Raw genomic sequence first — 12010 nt, 5'->3', positions numbered from 1 at the left:
ACTTATGTTTGTATGGACACTTATGTTTGTATGGACACTTATGTTTGTATGGACACTTATGCTTGTATGGACACTTATGTTTGTATGGACACTTATGTTTGTATGGACACTTATGTTTGTATGGACACTTATGTTTGTATGGACACTTATGTTTGTATGGACACTTATGTTTGTATGGACACTTATGTTTGTATGGACACTTATGTTTGTATGGACACCTATGTTTGTATGGACACCTATGTTTGTATGGACACTTATGTTTGTATGGACACTTATGTTTGTATGGACACTTATGTTTGTATGGACGCTTATGTTTGTATGGACACTTATGTTTGTATGGACACCTATGTTTGTATGGACACTTATGTTTGTATGGACGCTTATGTTTGTATGGACACTTATGTTTGTATGGACACTTATGTTTGTATGGACACTTATGTTTGTATGGACACTTATGTTTGTATGGACACTTATGTTTGTATGGACACTATGTTTGTATGGACGCTTATGTTTGTATGGACACTTATGTTTGTATGGACACTTATGTTTGTATGGACACTTATGTTTGTATGGACACCTATGTTTGTATGGTCACCTATGTTTGTATGGACACTTATGTTTGTATGGACACTTATGTTTGTATGGACACTTATGTTTGTATGGACACTTATGTTTGTATGGACACTTATGTTTGTATGGACACTTATGTTTGTATGGACACTTATGTTTGTATGGACACTTATGTTTGTATGGACACTTATGTTTGTATGGACACTTATGTTTGTATGGACACCTATGTTTGTATGGACACTTATGTTTGTATGGACACTTATGTTTGTATGGACACTTATGTTTGTATGGACACTTATGTTTGTATGGACACTTATGTTTGTATGGACACTTATGTTTGTATGGACACTTATGCTTGTATGGACACTTATGTTTGTATGGACACTTATGTTTGTATGGACACTTATGTTTGTATGGACACTTATGTTTGTATGGACACTTATGTTTGTATGGACACTTATGTTTGTATGGACACTTATGTTTGTATGGACACTTATGTTTGTATGGACACTTATGTTTGTATGGACACTTATGTTTGTATGGACACTTATGTTTGTATGGACACTTATGTTTGTATGGACACTTATGTTTGTATGGACACTTATGTTTGTATGGACACTTATGTTTGTATGGACACTTATGTTTGTATGGACACTTATGTTTGTATGGACACTTATGTTTGTATGGACACTTATGTTTGTATGGACACTTATGTTTGTATGGACGCTTATGTTTGTATGGACACTTATGTTTGTATGGACACTTATGTTTGTATGGACACTTATGTTTGTATGGACACTTATGTTTGTATGAACACTTATGTTTGTATGGACGCTTATGTTTGTATGGACACTTATGTTTGTATGGACACCTATGTTTGTATGGACACTTATGTTTGTATGGACACTTATGTTTGTATGGACACTTATGTTTGTATGGACACTTATGTTTGTATGGACGCTTATGTTTGTATGGACACTTATGTTTGTATGGACGCTTATGTTTGTATGGACACTTATGTTTGTATGGACACTTATGTTTGTATGGACGCTTATGTTTGTATGGACACTTATGTTTGTATGGACACTTATGTTTGTATGGACGCTTATGTTTGTATGGACACTTATGTTTGTATGGACACTTATGTTTGTATGGACACTTATGTTTGTATGGACACTTATGTTTGTATGGACACTTATGTTTGTATGGACACTTATGTTTGTATGGACACCTATGTTTGTATGGACGCTTATGTTTGTATGGACGCTTATGTTTGTATGGACGCTTATGTTTGTATGGACACTTATGTTTGTATGGACACTTATGTTTGTATGGACACTTATGTTTGTATGGACACTTATGTTTGTATGGACACTTATGTTTGTATGGACACTTATGTTTGTATGGACACTTATGTTTGTATGGTCACTTATGTTTGTATGGACACTTATGTTTGTATGGTCACCTATGTTTGTATGGACACTTATGTTTGTATGGACACTTATGTTTGTATGGACACTTATGTTTGTATGGACACTTATGTTTGTATGGACACTATGTTTGTAAGGACACCTATGTTTGTATGGACACTTATGTTTGTATGGACACTTATGTTTGTATGGACACTTATGTTTGTATGGACGCTTATGTTTGTATGGACGCTTATGTTTGTATGGACACTTATGTTTGTATGGACACTTATGTTTGTATGGACACCTATGTTTGTATGGACGCTTATGTTTGTATGGACACTTATGTTTGTATGGACACTTATGTTTGTATGGACACTTATGTTTGTATGGACACTTATGTTTGTATGGACACTTATGTTTGTATGGACACTTATGTTTGTATGGACACTTATGTTTGTATGGACACTTATGTTTGTATGGACACCTATGTTTGTATGGACACTTATGTTTGTATGGACGCTTATGTTTGTATGGACACTTATGTTTGTATGGACGCTTATGTTTGTATGGACACTTATGTTTGTATGGACGCTTATGTTTGTATGGACACTTATGTTTGTATGGACACCTATGTTTGTATGGACACTTATGTTTGTATGGACACTTATGTTTGTATGGACACTTATGTTTGTATGGACACTTATGTTTGTATGGACGCTTATGTTTGTATGGACACTTATGTTTGTATGGACACTTATGTTTGTATGGACACTTATGTTTGTATGGACACTTATGTTTGTATGGACACTTATGTTTGTATGGACACTTATGTTTGTATGGACACTTATGTTTGTATGGACACTTATGTTTGTATGGACACTTATGTTTGTATGGACACTTATGTTTGTATGGACACTTATGTTTGTATGGACACCTATGTTTGTATGGACACTATGTTTGTATGGACACTTATGTTTGTATGGACACTTATGTTTGTATGGACACTTATGTTTGTATGGACACCTATGTTTGTATGGACACTTATGTTTGTATGGACACTTATGTTTGTATGGACACTTATGTTTGTATGGACACTTATGTTTGTATGGACACTTATGTTTGTATGGACACTTATGTTTGTATGGACACTTATGTTTGTATGGACACTTATGTTTGTATGGACACTTATGTTTGTATGGACGCTTATGTTTGTATGGACACTTATGTTTGTATGGACACTTATGTTTGTATGGACACTTATGTTTGTATGGACACTTATGTTTGTATGGACACTTATGTTTGTATGGACACTTATGTTTGTATGGACACTATGTTTGTATGGACGCTTATGTTTGTATGGACGCTTATGTTTGTATGGATGCTTATGTTTGTATGGACACTTATGTTTGTATGGACACTTATGTTTGTATGGACACTTATGTTTGTATGGACACTTATGTTTGTATGGACACTTATGTTTGTATGGACACTTATGTTTGTATGGACACTTATGTTTGTATGGACACTTATGTTTGTATGGACACTTATGTTTGTATGGACACTTATGTTTGTATGGACACTTATGTTTGTATGGACACCTATGTTTGTAAGGACACCTATGTTTGTATGGACACTTATGTTTGTATGGACACTTATGTTTGTATGGACACTTATGTTTGTATGGACGCTTATGTTTGTATGGACGCTTATGTTTGTATGGACACTTATGTTTGTATGGACACTTATGTTTGTATGGACACTATGTTTGTATGGACGCTTATGTTTGTATGGACACTTATGTTTGTATGGACACTTATGTTTGTATGGACACTTATGTTTGTATGGACACTTATGTTTGTATGGACACTTATGTTTGTATGGTCACTTATGTTTGTATGGACACTTATGTTTGTATGGTCACCTATGTTTGTATGGACACTTATGTTTGTATGGACACTTATGTTTGTATGGACACTTATGTTTGTATGGACACTTATGTTTGTATGGACACCTATGTTTGTAAGGACACCTATGTTTGTATGGACACTTATGTTTGTATGGACACTTATGTTTGTATGGACACTTATGTTTGTATGGACGCTTATGTTTGTATGGACGCTTATGTTTGTATGGACACTTATGTTTGTATGGACACTTATGTTTGTATGGACACCTATGTTTGTATGGACGCTTATGTTTGTATGGACACTTATGTTTGTATGGACACTTATGTTTGTATGGACACTTATGTTTGTATGGACACTTATGTTTGTATGGACACTTATGTTTGTATGGACACTTATGTTTGTATGGACACTTATGTTTGTATGGACACTTATGTTTGTATGGACACCTATGTTTGTATGGACACTTATGTTTGTATGGACGCTTATGTTTGTATGGACACTTATGTTTGTATGGACGCTTATGTTTGTATGGACACTTATGTTTGTATGGACGCTTATGTTTGTATGGACACTTATGTTTGTATGGACACCTATGTTTGTATGGACACTTATGTTTGTATGGACACTTATGTTTGTATGGACACTTATGTTTGTATGGACACTTATGTTTGTATGGACGCTTATGTTTGTATGGACACTTATGTTTGTATGGACACTTATGTTTGTATGGACACTTATGTTTGTATGGACACTTATGTTTGTATGGACACTTATGTTTGTATGGACACTTATGTTTGTATGGACACTTATGTTTGTATGGACACTTATGTTTGTATGGACGCTTATGTTTGTATGGACACTTATGTTTGTATGGACACTTATGTTTGTATGGACACTTATGTTTGTATGGACACTTATGTTTGTATGGACACTTATGTTTGTATGGACACTTATGTTTGTATGGACACCTATGTTTGTATGGACGCTTATGTTTGTATGGACGCTTATGTTTGTATGGACGCTTATGTTTGTATGGACACTTATGTTTGTATGGACACTTATGTTTGTATGGACACTTATGTTTGTATGGACACTTATGTTTGTATGGACACTTATGTTTGTATGGACACTTATGTTTGTATGGACACTTATGTTTGTATGGTCACTTATGTTTGTATGGACACTTATGTTTGTATGGTCACCTATGTTTGTATGGACACTTATGTTTGTATGGACACTTATGTTTGTATGGACACTTATGTTTGTATGGACACTTATGTTTGTATGGACACTATGTTTGTAAGGACACTATGTTTGTATGGACACTTATGTTTGTATGGACACTTATGTTTGTATGGACACTTATGTTTGTATGGACGCTTATGTTTGTATGGACGCTTATGTTTGTATGGACACTTATGTTTGTATGGACACTTATGTTTGTATGGACACCTATGTTTGTATGGACGCTTATGTTTGTATGGACACTTATGTTTGTATGGACACTTATGTTTGTATGGACACTTATGTTTGTATGGACACTTATGTTTGTATGGACACTTATGTTTGTATGGACACTTATGTTTGTATGGACACTTATGTTTGTATGGACACTTATGTTTGTATGGACACCTATGTTTGTATGGACACTTATGTTTGTATGGACACTTATGTTTGTATGGACACCTATGTTTGTATGGACACTTATGTTTGTATGGACGCTTATGTTTGTATGGACACTTATGTTTGTATGGACGCTTATGTTTGTATGGACACTTATGTTTGTATGGACGCTTATGTTTGTATGGACACTTATGTTTGTATGGACACCTATGTTTGTATGGACACTTATGTTTGTATGGACACTTATGTTTGTATGGACACTTATGTTTGTATGGACACTTATGTTTGTATGGACGCTTATGTTTGTATGGACACTTATGTTTGTATGGACACTTATGTTTGTATGGACACCTATGTTTGTATGGACACTTATGTTTGTATGGACACTTATGTTTGTATGGACACTTATGTTTGTATGGACACTTATGTTTGTATGGACACTTATGTTGTATGGACACTTATGTTTGTATGGACACTTATGTTTGTATGGACACTTATGTTTGTATGGACACTTATGTTTGTATGGACACTTATGTTTGTATGGACACTTATGTTTGTATGGACACTTATGTTTGTATGGACACTTATGTTTGTATGGACGCTTATGTTTGTATGGACACTTATGTTTGTATGGACACTTATGTTTGTATGGACACCTATGTTTGTATGGACGCTTATGTTTGTATGGACGCTTATGTTTGTATGGACACTTATGTTTGTATGGACACTTATGTTTGTATGGACACTTATGTTTGTATGGACACTATGTTTGTATGGACACTTATGTTTGTATGGACGCTTATGTTTGTATGACACTTATGTTTGTATGGACACTTATGTTTGTATGGACACTTATGTTTGTATGGACACTTATGTTTGTATGGACACTTATGTTTGTATGGACACTTATGTTTGTATGGACACTTATGTTTGTATGGACACTTATGTTTGTATGGACACTTATGTTTGTATGGACGCTTATGTTTGTATGGACACTTATGTTTGTATGGACGCTTATGTTTGTATGGACACTTATGTTTGTATGGACACTTATGTTTGTATGGACACTTATGTTTGTATGGACACTTATGTTTGTATGGACGCTTATGTTTGTATGGACACTTATGTTTGTATGGACACTTATGTTTGTATGGACACTTATGTTTGTATGGACACCTATGTTTGTATGGACACTTATGTTTGTATGGACGCTTATGTTTGTATGGACGCTTATGTTTGTATGGACGCTTATGTTTGTATGGACACTTATGTTTGTATGGACACTTATGTTTGTATGGACACCTATGTTTGTATGGACACTTATGTTTGTATGGACGCTTATGTTTGTATGGACGCTTATGTTTGTATGGACGCTTATGTTTGTATGGACACTTATGTTTGTATGGACACTTATGTTTGTATGGACACTATGTTTGTATGGACACTTATGTTTGTATGGACGCTTATGTTTGTATGGACGCTTATGTTTGTATGGACACTTATGTTTGTATGGACACTTATGTTTGTATGGACACTTATGTTTGTATGGACACCTATGTTTGTATGGACACTTATGTTTGTATGGACGCTTATGTTTGTATGGACGCTTATGTTTGTATGGACGCTTATGTTTGTATGGACACTTATGTTTGTATGGACACTTATGTTTGTATGGACACCTATGTTTGTATGGACACTTATGTTTGTATGGACGCTTATGTTTGTATGGACGCTTATGTTTGTATGGACACTTATGTTTGTATGGACACTTATGTTTGTATGGACGCTTATGTTTGTATGGACGCTTATGTTTGTATGGACACTTATGTTTGTATGGACACTATGTTTGTATGGACACTTATGTTTGTATGGACGCTTATGTTTGTATGGACGCTTATGTTTGTATGGACACTTATGTTTGTATGGACACTTATGTTTGTATGGACACTTATGTTTGTATGGACACTTATGTTTGTATGGACGCTTATGTTTGTATGGACGCTTATGTTTGTATGGACACTTATGTTTGTATGGACGCTTATGTTTGTATGGACACTTATGTTTGTATGGACACTTATGTTTGTATGGACACCTATGTTTGTATGGACACTTATGTTTGTATGGACACTTATGTTTGTATGGACACTTATGTTTGTATGGACACTTATGTTTGTATGGACACTTATGTTTGTATGGACACTTATGTTTGTATGGACACTTATGTTTGTATGGACCTATGTTTGTATGGACACTTATGTTTGTATGGACACTTATGTTTGTATGGACACTTATGTTTGTATGGACACTTATGTTTGTATGGACACTTATGTTTGTATGGTCACTTATGTTTGTATGGACGCTTATGTTTGTATGGACGCTTATGTTTGTATGGACGCTTATGTTTGTATGGACACTTATGTTTGTATGGACACTTATGTTTGTATGGACACTATGTTTGTATGGACACTTATGTTTGTATGGACGCTTATGTTTGTATGGACGCTTATGTTTGTATGGACACTTATGTTTGTATGGACACTTATGTTTGTATGGACACTATGTTTGTATGGACACTTATGTTTGTATGGACGCTTATGTTTGTATGGACGCTTATGTTTGTATGGACGCTTATGTTTGTATGGACACTTATGTTTGTATGGACACTTATGTTTGTATGGACACTATGTTTGTATGGACACTTATGTTTGTATGGACGCTTATGTTTGTATGGACGCTTATGTTTGTATGGACACTTATGTTTGTATGGACACTTATGTTTGTATGGACACTTATGTTTGTATGGACACTTATGTTTGTATGGACACTTATGTTTGTATGGACGCTTATGTTTGTATGGACGCTTATGTTTGTATGGACGCTTATGTTTGTATGGACACTTATGTTTGTATGGACACTTATGTTTGTATGGACACCTTATGTTTGTATGGACACTTATGTTTGTATGGACGCTTATGTTTGTATGGACGCTTATGTTTGTATGGACACTTATGTTTGTATGGACACTTATGTTTGTATGGACGCTTATGTTTGTATGGACGCTTATGTTTGTATGGACACTTATGTTTGTATGGACACTATGTTTGTATGGACACTTATGTTTGTATGGACGCTTATGTTTGTATGGACGCTTATGTTTGTATGGACACTTATGTTTGTATGGACACTATGTTTGTATGGACACTTATGTTTGTATGGACACTTATGTTTGTATGGACGCTTATGTTTGTATGGACACTTATGTTTGTATGGACACTTATGTTTGTATGGACACTTATGTTTGTATGGACACTTATGTTTGTATGGACACTTATGTTTGTATGGACACTATGTTTGTATGGACACTTATGTTTGTATGGACACTTATGTTTGTATGGACACTTATGTTTGTATGGACACTTATGTTTGTATGGACACTTATGTTTGTATGGACACTTATGTTTGTATGGACACTTATGTTTGTATGGACCTTATGTTTGTATGGACACTTATGTTTGTATGGACACTTATGTTTGTATGGACACTTATGTTTGTATGGACACTTATGTTTGTATGGACACTTATGTTTGTATGGACACTTATGTTTGTATGGTCACCTATGTTTGTATGGACACTTATGTTTGTATGGACACTTATGTTTGTATGGACACTTATGTTTGTATGGACACTTATGTTTGTATGGACACTTATGTTTGTATGGACACTTATGTTTGTATGGACACTTATGTTTGTATGGACACTTATGTTTGTATGGACACTTATGTTTGTATGGACACTTATGTTTGTATGGACACTTATGTTTGTATGGACACTTATGTTTGTATGGACACTTATGTTTGTATGGACACTTATGTTTGTATGGACGCTTATGTTTGTATGGACACTTATGTTTGTATGGACGCTTATGTTTGTATGGACACTTATGTTTGTATGGACACTTATGTTTGTATGGACACTTATGTTTGTATGGACACTTATGTTTGTATGGACACTTATGTTTGTATGGACACTTATGTTTGTATGGACACTTATGTTTGTATGGACACTTATGTTTGTATGGACACTTATGTTTGTATGGACACTTATGTTTGTATGGACACTTATGTTTGTATGGACACTTATGTTTGTATGGACACTTATGTTTGTATGGACACTTATGTTTGTATGGACACTTATGTTTGTATGGACACTTATGTTTGTATGGACGCTTATGTTTGTATGGACGCTTATGTTTGTATGGACACTTATGTTTGTATGGACACTTATGTTTGTATGGACACTTATGTTTGTATGGACACTTATGTTTGTATGGACACTTATGTTTGTATGGACACTTATGTTTGTATGGACACTTATGTTTGTATGGACACTTATGTTTGTATGGACACTTATGTTTGTATGGACACTTATGTTTGTATGGACACTTATGTTTGTATGGACACTTATGTTTGTATGGACGCTTATGTTTGTATGGACGCTTATGTTTGTATGGACACTTATGTTTGTATGGACACTTATGTTTGTATGGACACTTATGTTTGTATGGACACTTATGTTTGTATGGACACTTATGTTTGTATGGACACTTATGTTTGTATGGACACTTATGTTTGTATGGACGCTTATGTTTGTATGGACACTTATGTTTGTATGGACACTTATGTTTGTATGGACACTTATGTTTGTATGGACACTTATGTTTGTATGGACACTTATGTTTGTATGGACACTTATGTTTGTATGGACACTTATGTTTGTATGGACACTTATGTTTGTATGGACACTTATGTTTGTATGGACGCTTATGTTTGTATGGACACTTATGTTTGTATGGACACTTATGTTTGTATGGACACTTATGTTTGTATGGACACTTATGTTTGTATGGACACTTATGTTTGTATGGACACTTATGTTTGTATGGACACTTATGTTTGTATGGACACTTATGTTTGTATGGACACTTATGTTTGTATGGACCTTATGTTTGTATGGACACTTATGTTTGTATGGACACTTATGTTTGTATGGACACTTATGTTTGTATGGACACTTATGTTTGTATGGACACTTATGTTTGTATGGACACTTATGTTTGTATGGACCTTATGTTTGTATGGACACTTATGTTTGTATGGACACTTATGTTTGTATGGACACTTATGTTTGTATGGACACTTATGTTTGTATGGACACTTATGTTTGTATGGACACTTATGTTTGTATGGACACTTATGTTTGTATGGACACTTATGTTTGTATGGACACTTATGTTTGTATGGACACTTATGTTTGTATGGACACCTTATGTTTGTATGGACACTTATGTTTGTATGGACGCTTATGTTTGTATGGACACTTATGTTTGTATGGACACTTATGTTTGTATGGACACTTATGTTTGTATGGACACTTATGTTTGTATGGACACTTATGTTTGTATGGACACTTATGTTTGTATGGACACTTATGTTTGTATGGACACTTATGTTTGTATGGACACTTATGTTTGTATGGACACTTATGTTTGTATGGACGCTTATGTTTGTATGGACACTTATGTTTGTATGGACGCTTATGTTTGTATGGACGCTTATGTTTGTATGGACACTTATGTTTGTATGGACACTTATGTTTGTATGGACACTTATGTTTGTATGGACACTTATGTTTGTATGGACACTTATGTTTGTATGGACTTATGTTTGTATGGACACTTATGTTTGTATGGACACTTATGTTTGTATGGACACTTATGTTTGTATGGACACTATGTTTGTATGGACACTTATGTTTGTATGGACGCTTATGTTTGTATGGACGCTTATGTTTGTATGGACGCTTATGTTTGTATGGACACTTATGTTTGTATGGACACTTATGTTTGTATGGACACTTATGTTTGTATGGACACTTATGTTTGTATGGACACTTATGTTTGTATGGACACTTATGTTTGTATGGACACTTATGTTTGTATGGACACTTATGTTTGTATGGACACTTATGTTTGTATGGACACTTATGTTTGTATGGACGCTTATGTTTGTATGGACACTTATGTTTGTATGGACACTTATGTTTGTATGGACACTTATGTTTGTATGGACACTTATGTTTGTATGGACACTTATGTTTGTATGGACACTTATGTTTGTATGGACACTTATGTTTGTATGGACACTTATGTTTGTATGGACACTTATGTTTGTATGGACACTTATGTTTGTATGGACACTTATGTTTGTATGGACACTTATGTTTGTATGGACACTTATGTTTGTATGGACACTTATGTTTGTATGGACACTTATGTTTGTATGGACACTTATGTTTGTATGGACACCTTATGTTTGTATGGACACTTATGTTTGTATGGACACTTATGTTTGTATGGACACTTATGTTTGTATGGACACTTATGTTTGTATGGACACTTATGTTTGTATGGACACTTATGTTTGTATGGACACTTATGTT

This window comes from Ciona robusta, chromosome 10 (genome assembly GCF_009617815.1).
Source record: "Ciona robusta chromosome 10, ASM961781v2".
Taxonomy (NCBI): Eukaryota; Metazoa; Chordata; class Ascidiacea; order Phlebobranchia; family Cionidae; genus Ciona; species Ciona robusta.
Note: the sequence above shows the minus strand (reverse complement) of the source record.